Here is a 9,758-nt window from a genome sequence, read left to right as displayed (position 1 = left end):
ATACTCTTCTCTTACCTTAAAATGCTCTTGCTACCTTCATAGCTTGTCATTATGTATGTCCTTTCTCTATGATTTGCACCTGCAGCTTAAAATTTGAGAATTTACTAATAAATATGCAGTTGTCTCTCTCGTTTTTTATTCCTCAACAACCACTGACAAGATATTTGCTTGATCCTATGAAGAGCTCAGTTGCTGTTCATCCATTAAACTGCTATATGTTATAAGTATATTACAAGCCTGCTTTACAATTTTTTCGAATATTTTTTGATGATATGTATTCATATATTTCTTACTATTTGTTTGATGTTGCAGTTTTATGTCACTTTGCAATCAATATTATTATATATTGTTTACGTTTATATGTTATGAGGAATTAGTGAATGAAAAAGGCCACCATGCAGCTATTTGTCTTTGTGCCTGTAACTGATTTTGCTCTGTTGCATCGGCCTTATCCTTGAATTGTGTGAAAGTGGTCTTGAGCTATTGATATTAAGTTATGAATTGAGTTCTTAACACTTTGCAATCTCAGTTTAATTTCAAATCACAGTGCCATGGTTTCAGGTGCTTATGAGTTGCCATGTTCAGGTGCTTATGAATCTCATTGTTTTAAGTCTTTTCAATAAACTATAACAAAATTCTGTTCATATAGCTGGTATGGTGTCTGTAATTATAAGATGAGCGAAAAGACTCATCAGATTAAACTCGTAGACTTAAAACATTTTAGTTTGTCAATTCAAGATGGTTACTGGGATAATTATCACATTAAGTGGTTCTTGAATGAAAATATATAATTTTGAGCTGCATATAATTGAAAATATCTAGCTCAAAATCCTGAAAGCCTTCTGATTAATATTATTTGTGAGGGTGTGATAAAAATCCAAGATGCAGAATGCAGATGCGAAAAGTTGGTTCTTTGCTTATGTTGTTAAGAGCTAATTGATGAGGACATCCGACCTTGGAGGGTCTACCAGTGTCACAACCCGACCCGGCCCGGCGAGTAGACGAGGCGGGAACGGAATCGGACGTTCAGAACATAAACTTTTCTTACAACATATATTTAAGAATCTAAAAGACTTCAACAGGGATTTAAAAGCGCCTATAAAATTTTTTTTCAAATATACAAAATATTTCATATCATTTCATATAACTTCAAGAGAGGATTGTCATGTAAAAAGGTGATTACAAAAATTATCAAATATGCCAAACCACCCAAAAAGAGGTAAACTACAACTAAGAAAATCATAAGAAGAACCTATTAGCCGGTCATCTACGACTGTAGGTAAACCAAGGGTGGTCAGTCATTCTTTGCAGCTGGTTCTCCTAAAAAGTATCTCAACACGAGGGAGTGAGCTAACGCTCAATAGGAAACACTAACCCTAACATCTTCACTTGCCTTTAATAAAAGAATATTTACATTTATGCTAGAAGTGAAAAGTCTCGATTGTTTTGCTACACATGTTAGTTTTCATAAGTCTTATGAATGTTATATGCCTTGTGTTTGTCATATGCCTTATGTATGCCATTTGTCTTATGGATGTCATAGCTTATGTATGTCATATGCTTACTCATGTTTTATCTTATACAACCGTGCCAGAGTATCAGGAGTGTACTGATCAAGTACACAAACATCTTTTTGGTCATTCATTTCTTTTCCTCTTCTGCGCCAAAGGGCCATATTGTTCCGTATTGCTCATAAGAGCCATATTTGTGCTTTCATACCATATGTAGTACTCCGCCTTCAACATGCACAATCATTTACATAATCTTTCCATAGAGACATGTATATAATATAGCCTTTTTATAACAACCATATGCCTTGAGCATGAAGTAAGTACATGAAAGAAACTTTTATGAAATGCTTAGAATTTTAAACATCAACTATGTATTGTTTCATAAAAATATTTCTACATTTTTAGCAATTAATAAAGACATTTTATATGCATTTGCTATGTATCAAATCAACTAAAGAATAAAAATATAGGAACAATAAAAACATAAAGGAACATGAATATGTAGAGTAAGAGATTCCTACCTCAATTGCCCTTTGCAAGTCTTCACTTCACCAACCTCTGCTTAATTTCTCTTTCCAAAACTTAAGGGAAAAATTACAGCATAAACCTTTTATGTCAAATCAATTCACTATACCTCATTAGCCCTTCTCAAGTCATAGCTAATCACTTCCCTTAAGCTCACTAATACACATTCACCTACCCATGTCTTAAAACATTTAGTTAACCACATAAGCATGATCATCATCTAAAGCATGTTCATTACATAAAACATGAGTCTTAATTATAAGATAAAACATAGATCCTAATTGGTAATCACTTTAGTATAACCCATAATTTGTCACATCCCTTCATTCAATAAAATAGAGTTGAAATAAAATTTTCGGTTTTATCTAAAAATCAAATTTTGGAAACCTAATACTTCACTAATATCATTAAGTTTGCATAATAAAGGGGATATTTTATTAGGAAAAACCCTAATTTAAAACTCCAAAATTTTTTAAGGAAAACTTTGAATTTTAAGGTAATTATGTTTTCACATCCTTCCTAACATCATTCTTAAACATAATCTCATGTTAAAAAGAAAACCTAATTTTGAAATCTAAGTTTTCCATAAGCAAACTTCATGCTTATGACTTAGAAACATAGGCATAACTAAGCCTTAACACTTTTCTAAAGAAAAACCCATCAAAAACAAAACCCTAAAAATTTCTTGAAGAAAAAATCTCATGTAAAAGGGAAGTTTCTTGCATAAGGAACTCACCTTTCTTTTTCCCTAAGCCTTCCCTTTCACTTCCTTCCAAAAATCCCGCCGGAAACCGCCGCCGGCCACCGGAAAATGCAAGCTTTCGCCGCCGGCCACCGAAAAATGCAAGCTTCCGCCGCTTCCTCCTCTATGCCGCCCACCCTCCTTTGTTCGACCGAGAGAAACACAAGAGGGACCAAAATATTTTGGTCCCTATGAGGTATTTTATCTATATGAGGGAGAGGGCTCACTAAAAGACACATGTACCCCTCTCCCACATTCCTTTCTATTGTCATATGAAGGGCAAAATGGGACAAAGAGTAAAATGTTACTTAAACCATCTTTGGCAATTTTTAATTCTCAAACCATGCGAAATTTGGTTTATGTTATTTATACAGTTTCGATCAAAATTTCGCGTAGAATTTAATACAATTTATTTCATTGAATTCTGATGACTTTGAAATTTTGCCTAAATTCGTCACGGCACATCGAAATTCGTGCGACACATTCGAACGATAGATTTCAGGTTTTTACAATTCTTCCCTCCTAATAAAAAATTTTGCCATCGAAATTTAAATAAGAGGAAAAACAAGCATACCTTACTCAAAGAGATGAGGATAGCGCTTCCTCATTTCTGTCTTCTTCTCCCACGTAGTATTCTTCTCCAACCCATGTTTCCATAGAACCTTAACAAAAGATATCTCCCTACTCCTTAGTTGTTTCACATTGAACTCCAAGGTATGATCTGGTTTTTCAACATATGTAAGATGTGGTTGTATATTCACATCTTCTGTTATGATCTCAGAAGTATCATCTGATATAAACTTCCTCAGAGAAGAAACATGAAACACATTGTGGACAGCATATGTAGCTGGTAAAGCCAATCTGTAGGCTACATTTTCAATCCTTTCCACAATCTCAAAAGGTTCAATGTAGCGGGGACTGACTTTGCCAACCTTATCAAAACGAAGTACACCCTTCATAGGCCTGATATTTATGAAAACAAAATCTCCCACAGTGAATTCCACAGAACGGTGCATAGCATCATAATACTTTTTCTGCCTATCTTGTACTGCTAGCAACCTATCCTTGATCATTCTGATTTTGCTCGAAGCATCATCAACCAAATCTGATCCAATTACCTTCTTCTCCCTGTCTCTGCCCAGCATAGAGGTGTTCTACATTTCCTTCCATAGAGTGCTTCATATGGAGGCATTCCTATGCTGACTTGGAAGTTATTATTGTAGGCAAACTCTATTAAAGAAATTTGAGATTCCCAACCTCCACCAAAATTAAGAATACACAGTCTCAACAAATCTTCAAGGGTTTGAATAGTCCTCTCAGTTTATCCATCAGTCTGAGGATGGAAGGCCGTATTAAAAGTCAATCTGGTGCCCATAGCCTCTTGAACTTTCCTCCAAAGTCTAGAAGTAAATCTTGCATCTCGATCAGATACTATAGACTTAGGCACACCGTGCAAACGAACAATCTCAGCCCCATACAAAATTGCTAGCTTCTCAACTGAGTCAGTCAGTCGTATAGGCAAAAAGTGAGCAGACTTTATAATGCTATCAATGATAATCCAAATAGCATGATGACCCTGACAAGATCTGGGTAATCCTGACACGAAATCCATAGCAATGTCATCCCATTTCCACTCTAGAATCGGTAATGCTTGAAGTAGTGCACATGGCTTTTGATGCTCAGTCTTTACTACTTGACAAGTGGTACACTTAGCAACGAAATTAGCTACACTTCTCTTCATCCCCGGCCACCAAAACAAACCCTTAAAATCTTGATACATCTTATTACCACTAGGATGAATGGTATAAGCAGAGTGATGAGATTTATAAAGAACATCCTTCCTCAAGTCATCAACATTAGGCACACAAACCTTGCCCTTATATCAAGGAGATTGTCTTCATCAAGAATGAAATTCTATTCATAACCGAATGATCTTCACAAAATCTGGATCCTTCCATAAAGCTTCAGCTATCTTGCTTTTCAAATCAGATTGCACTGACAACTGATTTAACCATCATACATTTTTAGTTGTAAGAAGTACTACAGACAACTCCAATCTATCCATCTCTTCAATTAGCTTCTCTTGCTGAGTTAGTAAACCATTCAACTTCTCCGACAATTTTCTACTCAACGCATTAGCAACAGCATTGGCTCTTCCCGGATGATATTGAATATCCAAATCATAATCATTAAGCAGTTCCATCCATCTCCTTTGCCTTAAATTCAGCTCTTTCTGAGTGAAAATGTATTTCAGATTCTGGTGATATGTAAATACTTCACAATGTACACAATAAAGATAGTGCCTCCAAATCTTCAAAGCAAATACTACAGAGACAAGTTCCAAATCGTGGGTTGGGTAGTTCTTCTCATGACTTTTCAATTGCCTAGAAGCATAGACAACTACTCTCCCTTGTTGCATCAAGACACAATCCAAACCCTTCAGTGACGCATCACTAAAAATCTGAAATCCTTCAGTACTTGAAGGAATAATAAGAATCGGTGCTGTCATAAAATGAATCTTTAACTCCTGAAATGCTTCCTCACATTGACTGCTCCACTCAAACTTAATTGCCTTCTGAGTCAGTCTACTTAAAGGTGCAGCAATTTTGGAAAATCCCTCTACAAATCTTCTGTAGTAGCCAGCTAATCCAAGAAAACTCTGTATCTCAGTCACTGTTGTAGGTCTAGGCCAATCGGCTATAGCTTGCACCTTATGGTGATCCATAGAAATATCATCCCCATTAATTACATGACCTAAAAAAGTCACATTCTGCAGTCAAAACTTGCATTTAGAGAACTTGACATACAATTCATTGCCTCTTAGAGTTTGTAACACTGCCTGAAGATGATTGGCATGATGCTCTTCATCACAAGAATAGATCAGGATGTCATCTATAAAGACGATCACAAAACTATCTAGCATTGGCTTGAAGACCCGATTCATCAGATCTATTAAAGCAGTTGGGGCATTTGTTAGCCCAAAAGGTAACACTGTAAACTCGTAGTGTCCATACCTTGAGCTAAACGTTGTCTTAGGGATATCTTCCTCCTTAATCCAAAATTGATAATATCCAGACCTCAGATCAATCTTGGAGAAGACTGTGGCTCCCACTAGCTGATCAAACAAATTATCTATCCTCGGCAAAGGATACTTGTTCTTAACGGTAAGCTTGTTCAACTCCCTATAATCAATGCAGAGTCGCATGCTATCATCCTGCTCCCCAGGGTGAGGTGCTAGGGCGAATGAACCCCTTCTCCAGCAGTTCTTGCAATTGTGACTTCAGCTCCTGAAGTTCTTTAACTGCCATATGATAGGGTACTTTTGAAATAGGCTCAGCACCATGTACAAGATCAATAGAGAAATCAATCTCTCTAATAGGAGGCATTTCAGGTAAGACTTCAGAAAACACATCAGGAAAGTCCTTACCACAACAATCACCTTCAACTATGGCACTTGTTTTGAAGTGTCCCTTACATGAGCTAGAAAGCTTGGGTACCCCTTCAAAATTAAACTGCAAGCTTTCATAGATGAGATGATCATAGAAAATACATCTCTATCGCTTTGAAAGACAAGCTTCTCTCCTCCAAGAAGCCTGATCTTCACTACCTTCTTTTTATAGTATATGGAGATGAATTGGTTAGACATCCAATTAGGGGTGTCAATTTCGGGTCACGAGTCGAGTTCGGGTCAAACCCGGAACTGACCCGGCATTATTTGGGTCAACTCGAACCGACCTGTTTTTGTATACGGATCGGTTTTGCAAACCCGACCCACTTCGGGTTCGGGTCAACCCGACTCGCTTTGGATTCAACATCAGCACGTCGGGTCACGCGCAGACTCGACCGCGGGATCGCGGGATGTGCGGCGGACACGACCGCGGGACGCGCAGCGGGTTCGACAGCAGGAAGCGAGTTCGCGGGATTGCGCTAATGGCTGGATAGACCGCGGGATGCGTGACGGACTCGACCGGACTGGGCACTCCGCACTGGCGCTACCGAATTGGGCAGCTGGATAGCGGGCAGTGGCTGGATCGCGCCATCGCGGGCAGCCGGAAAATGCCTCACTGGGCTGACGCATCACGTACTCACGCACTCACGCATGGCACTCGGCAGGGAGTCGATGCATGCGGCCAGAATGATGTGGACAAAGCGGGTAGCCGGGTCATTCCGGGTCATTTCCGGGTTCCCGGGTCAACCCGAACTTGACCCGTTTTTTGAAACGAGTCGAAAACCCGAAACTGAACCCGACCCGCTATGGGTGACCCAAACCTGAAATTTTCGGGTCGTGTTCGGGTCGGGTCCAATATTGACACCCCTACATCCAATCCATCCCTAGAATCATATCAAATTCCTTAAGTGGTAGTACAATCAACTCAACTTCAAAATTCCTCTCGCATAAAGAAAGTAATGGTGAACATACACTTAAGGCAATCATACTAGACCCATCAGGTAGCAAAATTGATAGTGTAGTGGGCATAATGCGGACATTCATTGCATGTTTCTTAACAAACTCCTGACTAATGAATGAATGTGATGCACTGGTATCAAAAAAATACTCTATTAGGTAGACATTGAACATAAATAATACCTGTGATCACATCAAGAGATTCTTTGGCTTCTTGCTGCGTGATAGCATATACCCTTGGTTGCACAATAGGTCTCGTAGCCGGATGACTAGGTGCCGATGCAGAAGACTCTTGAGCTTTAGGTCTACCAACTGTCGGATGTCTCCCAGTACTTTGCTGAGGTAGAGGAGCACTAGACCTCCCCTCCCTTGGACCCCTTGGGCAGTTCCTAGCCATGTGCTTTGGCTGATGGCACCAAAAACAAACATTGAAACCAGATAAACATTCACCTCTATGCAGCTTGCCACACTTGTCATAGGTTCTAACGCTGGTTGAACTCCCACCATTATCACATTTAGCCTTCTGCATACCAGGACCTCCAGAATGTTTCTGGAAGCACCTGGTCTTCTCAAAACCCTTTATTTTCTGAAGGAAATCTCTCCTCTTTTGGGTAGCTTGAAAATCAATTTCTATCCTCCTTGCTCTCTCAACCAAAACAGCATAATCATCAAGGCCAAAAAAAATCAACGGCTGACAAATCACATCGCTAAGCCCTGACAAAAATTTGTGGCATTTGTCTTCAGCACATGAGATAATCTGAGATGTATAACAGGACAGCATGATAAACTCAGCTTCACATAACTGTCCGATCCCCTTGTACCAACCGAATAAATCGCTCCTGCATCTACCTCCTCGTAGAAAGAGGCACAAACCACTCTCTGAAAGCTTTAACAAAGTCATCCCATAAGATCTGAGATGTTGCTCTGCCACCAAACTTCTCCAACAACTGTCATCTCTACCATCTCTCAGCTTCCCCATCCAAAGAAAAGGTGGCTAAAGTCACCCTCCGACTAGCTGGACAATGCATACCTTCTAAAATCTTCCCGACCCTCATAAGCAGTTTTCAGCATCAACTAGCTCTCCCACTCCTGTAAAGAGAGGTGGTCCCATGTCCTGAATGATTTTTAGATACTTATCCACAGAGGCCTCTCTTTTAGAACTAGACTGGGGCTGGTCTTGGGAATGCTGAATGAGTTGTGTCATAGCAGCCATCATCTATGTAAAAGTATCTATAGTAGTACTACTGCTACCATCAGGAGTTGTACCACAGATGGTACCGCTGGAACTTCTTTACTAGCCTGATCATTATTCCCATAAGTATTGCCATTAGTGGCATCGGGCTCCTGATCTATAGCTCTAAACCAATAAAAAATTCCAATTCAATAATCATCCCATAATCATACAATCCTAAAATGTCTAAGACCCATAAATCATCCTAATGGCGCTTTATATTGATCTATATCTTAAAATTGTGCTCTAGTACTATTTTTGCCACTACCCAGCCCGGTGAGCTCGTGTAGACGAGGTGGGAACATAATCGGACGTTCAGAATATAAAATTTTCTTACAACATATATTTAAGAATCTAAAAGACTTCAACAGTGATTTAAAAGTGCCTCTAATTTTTTTTTTCAAATATACAAAATATTTCATATCATTTCATATAACTTCAAGAGAGGATTCACATGTACAAAGATGGTTCCAAAAATTATCAAATATGCCAAACCACCCAAAAAGAGGTAAACTACAACTAAAAAAATCATAAGAAGAACCTGTCAGTAAGTCCTCTACGACTGTAGGAGAACCAAGGGTGATCAGTCATTCTTTGCAGCTCTCCTGAAAAGTATCCCAACACGAGGGAGTGAACTAACGCTCAATAGGAAACACTAACCCTAACATCTTCACATGTCTTTAATAAAATAAGATTTACATGTATGCTAGAAGTGAAAAGTCTCGATTGTTTTGCTATACATGGTAGTTTCATAAGTTTTATGAATGGTAGATGCCTTATGTATGTCATATGCTTTATGTATGCAATGTGTCTTATGGATGTCATAGCTTATGTATGTTATATGCTTACTGATGCAACCAAAAATTTGGGAGAGGGTCCCAAATTTTTGATCACAAAAAGAGAACTCTTTCTAAGAACAAAATAAAGACATAAAAATACTCAAAAGACACTTTTATATTATATAAAGAAACTTACAAACATAGACACTTACTTGACGATACTTACAACTTTGAAACTTACAAATTTTGACACAAACAAAATGACACCCTAAACTTGCTTACTTTGAGAAGAAAGATACAATGGAATGATTACTATGGAGAGAAAAAAAAAAGGGGGAAAAGGAGATAGAAGCCGAGACGAAGTTGGAAAGAGCTCGCAGATTTCCATAGGAGGAGGGAAGAGATTGGAAAGAGCCCGCAGGATTTCCAAAGTAAAACCTCTCAGGTTTTGGTCCCAAAAATTAACATCATATCACTCTCATAACACTCTCCTAAACAGTCACAAACATTTTCTATTTATACGCAAAGAAAAGATTACCATAGCCGCTAAAAGCATTTATAAGAA

The sequence above is a fragment of the Dendrobium catenatum genome, unplaced genomic scaffold (genome assembly GCF_001605985.2).
Source record: "Dendrobium catenatum unplaced genomic scaffold, ASM160598v2 fragScaff_scaffold_649, whole genome shotgun sequence".
Classification (NCBI taxonomy): domain Eukaryota; kingdom Viridiplantae; phylum Streptophyta; class Magnoliopsida; order Asparagales; family Orchidaceae; genus Dendrobium; species Dendrobium catenatum.
The sequence above is the reverse complement of the archived record's forward strand: the minus strand, read 5'-3'. Positions refer to the sequence as shown.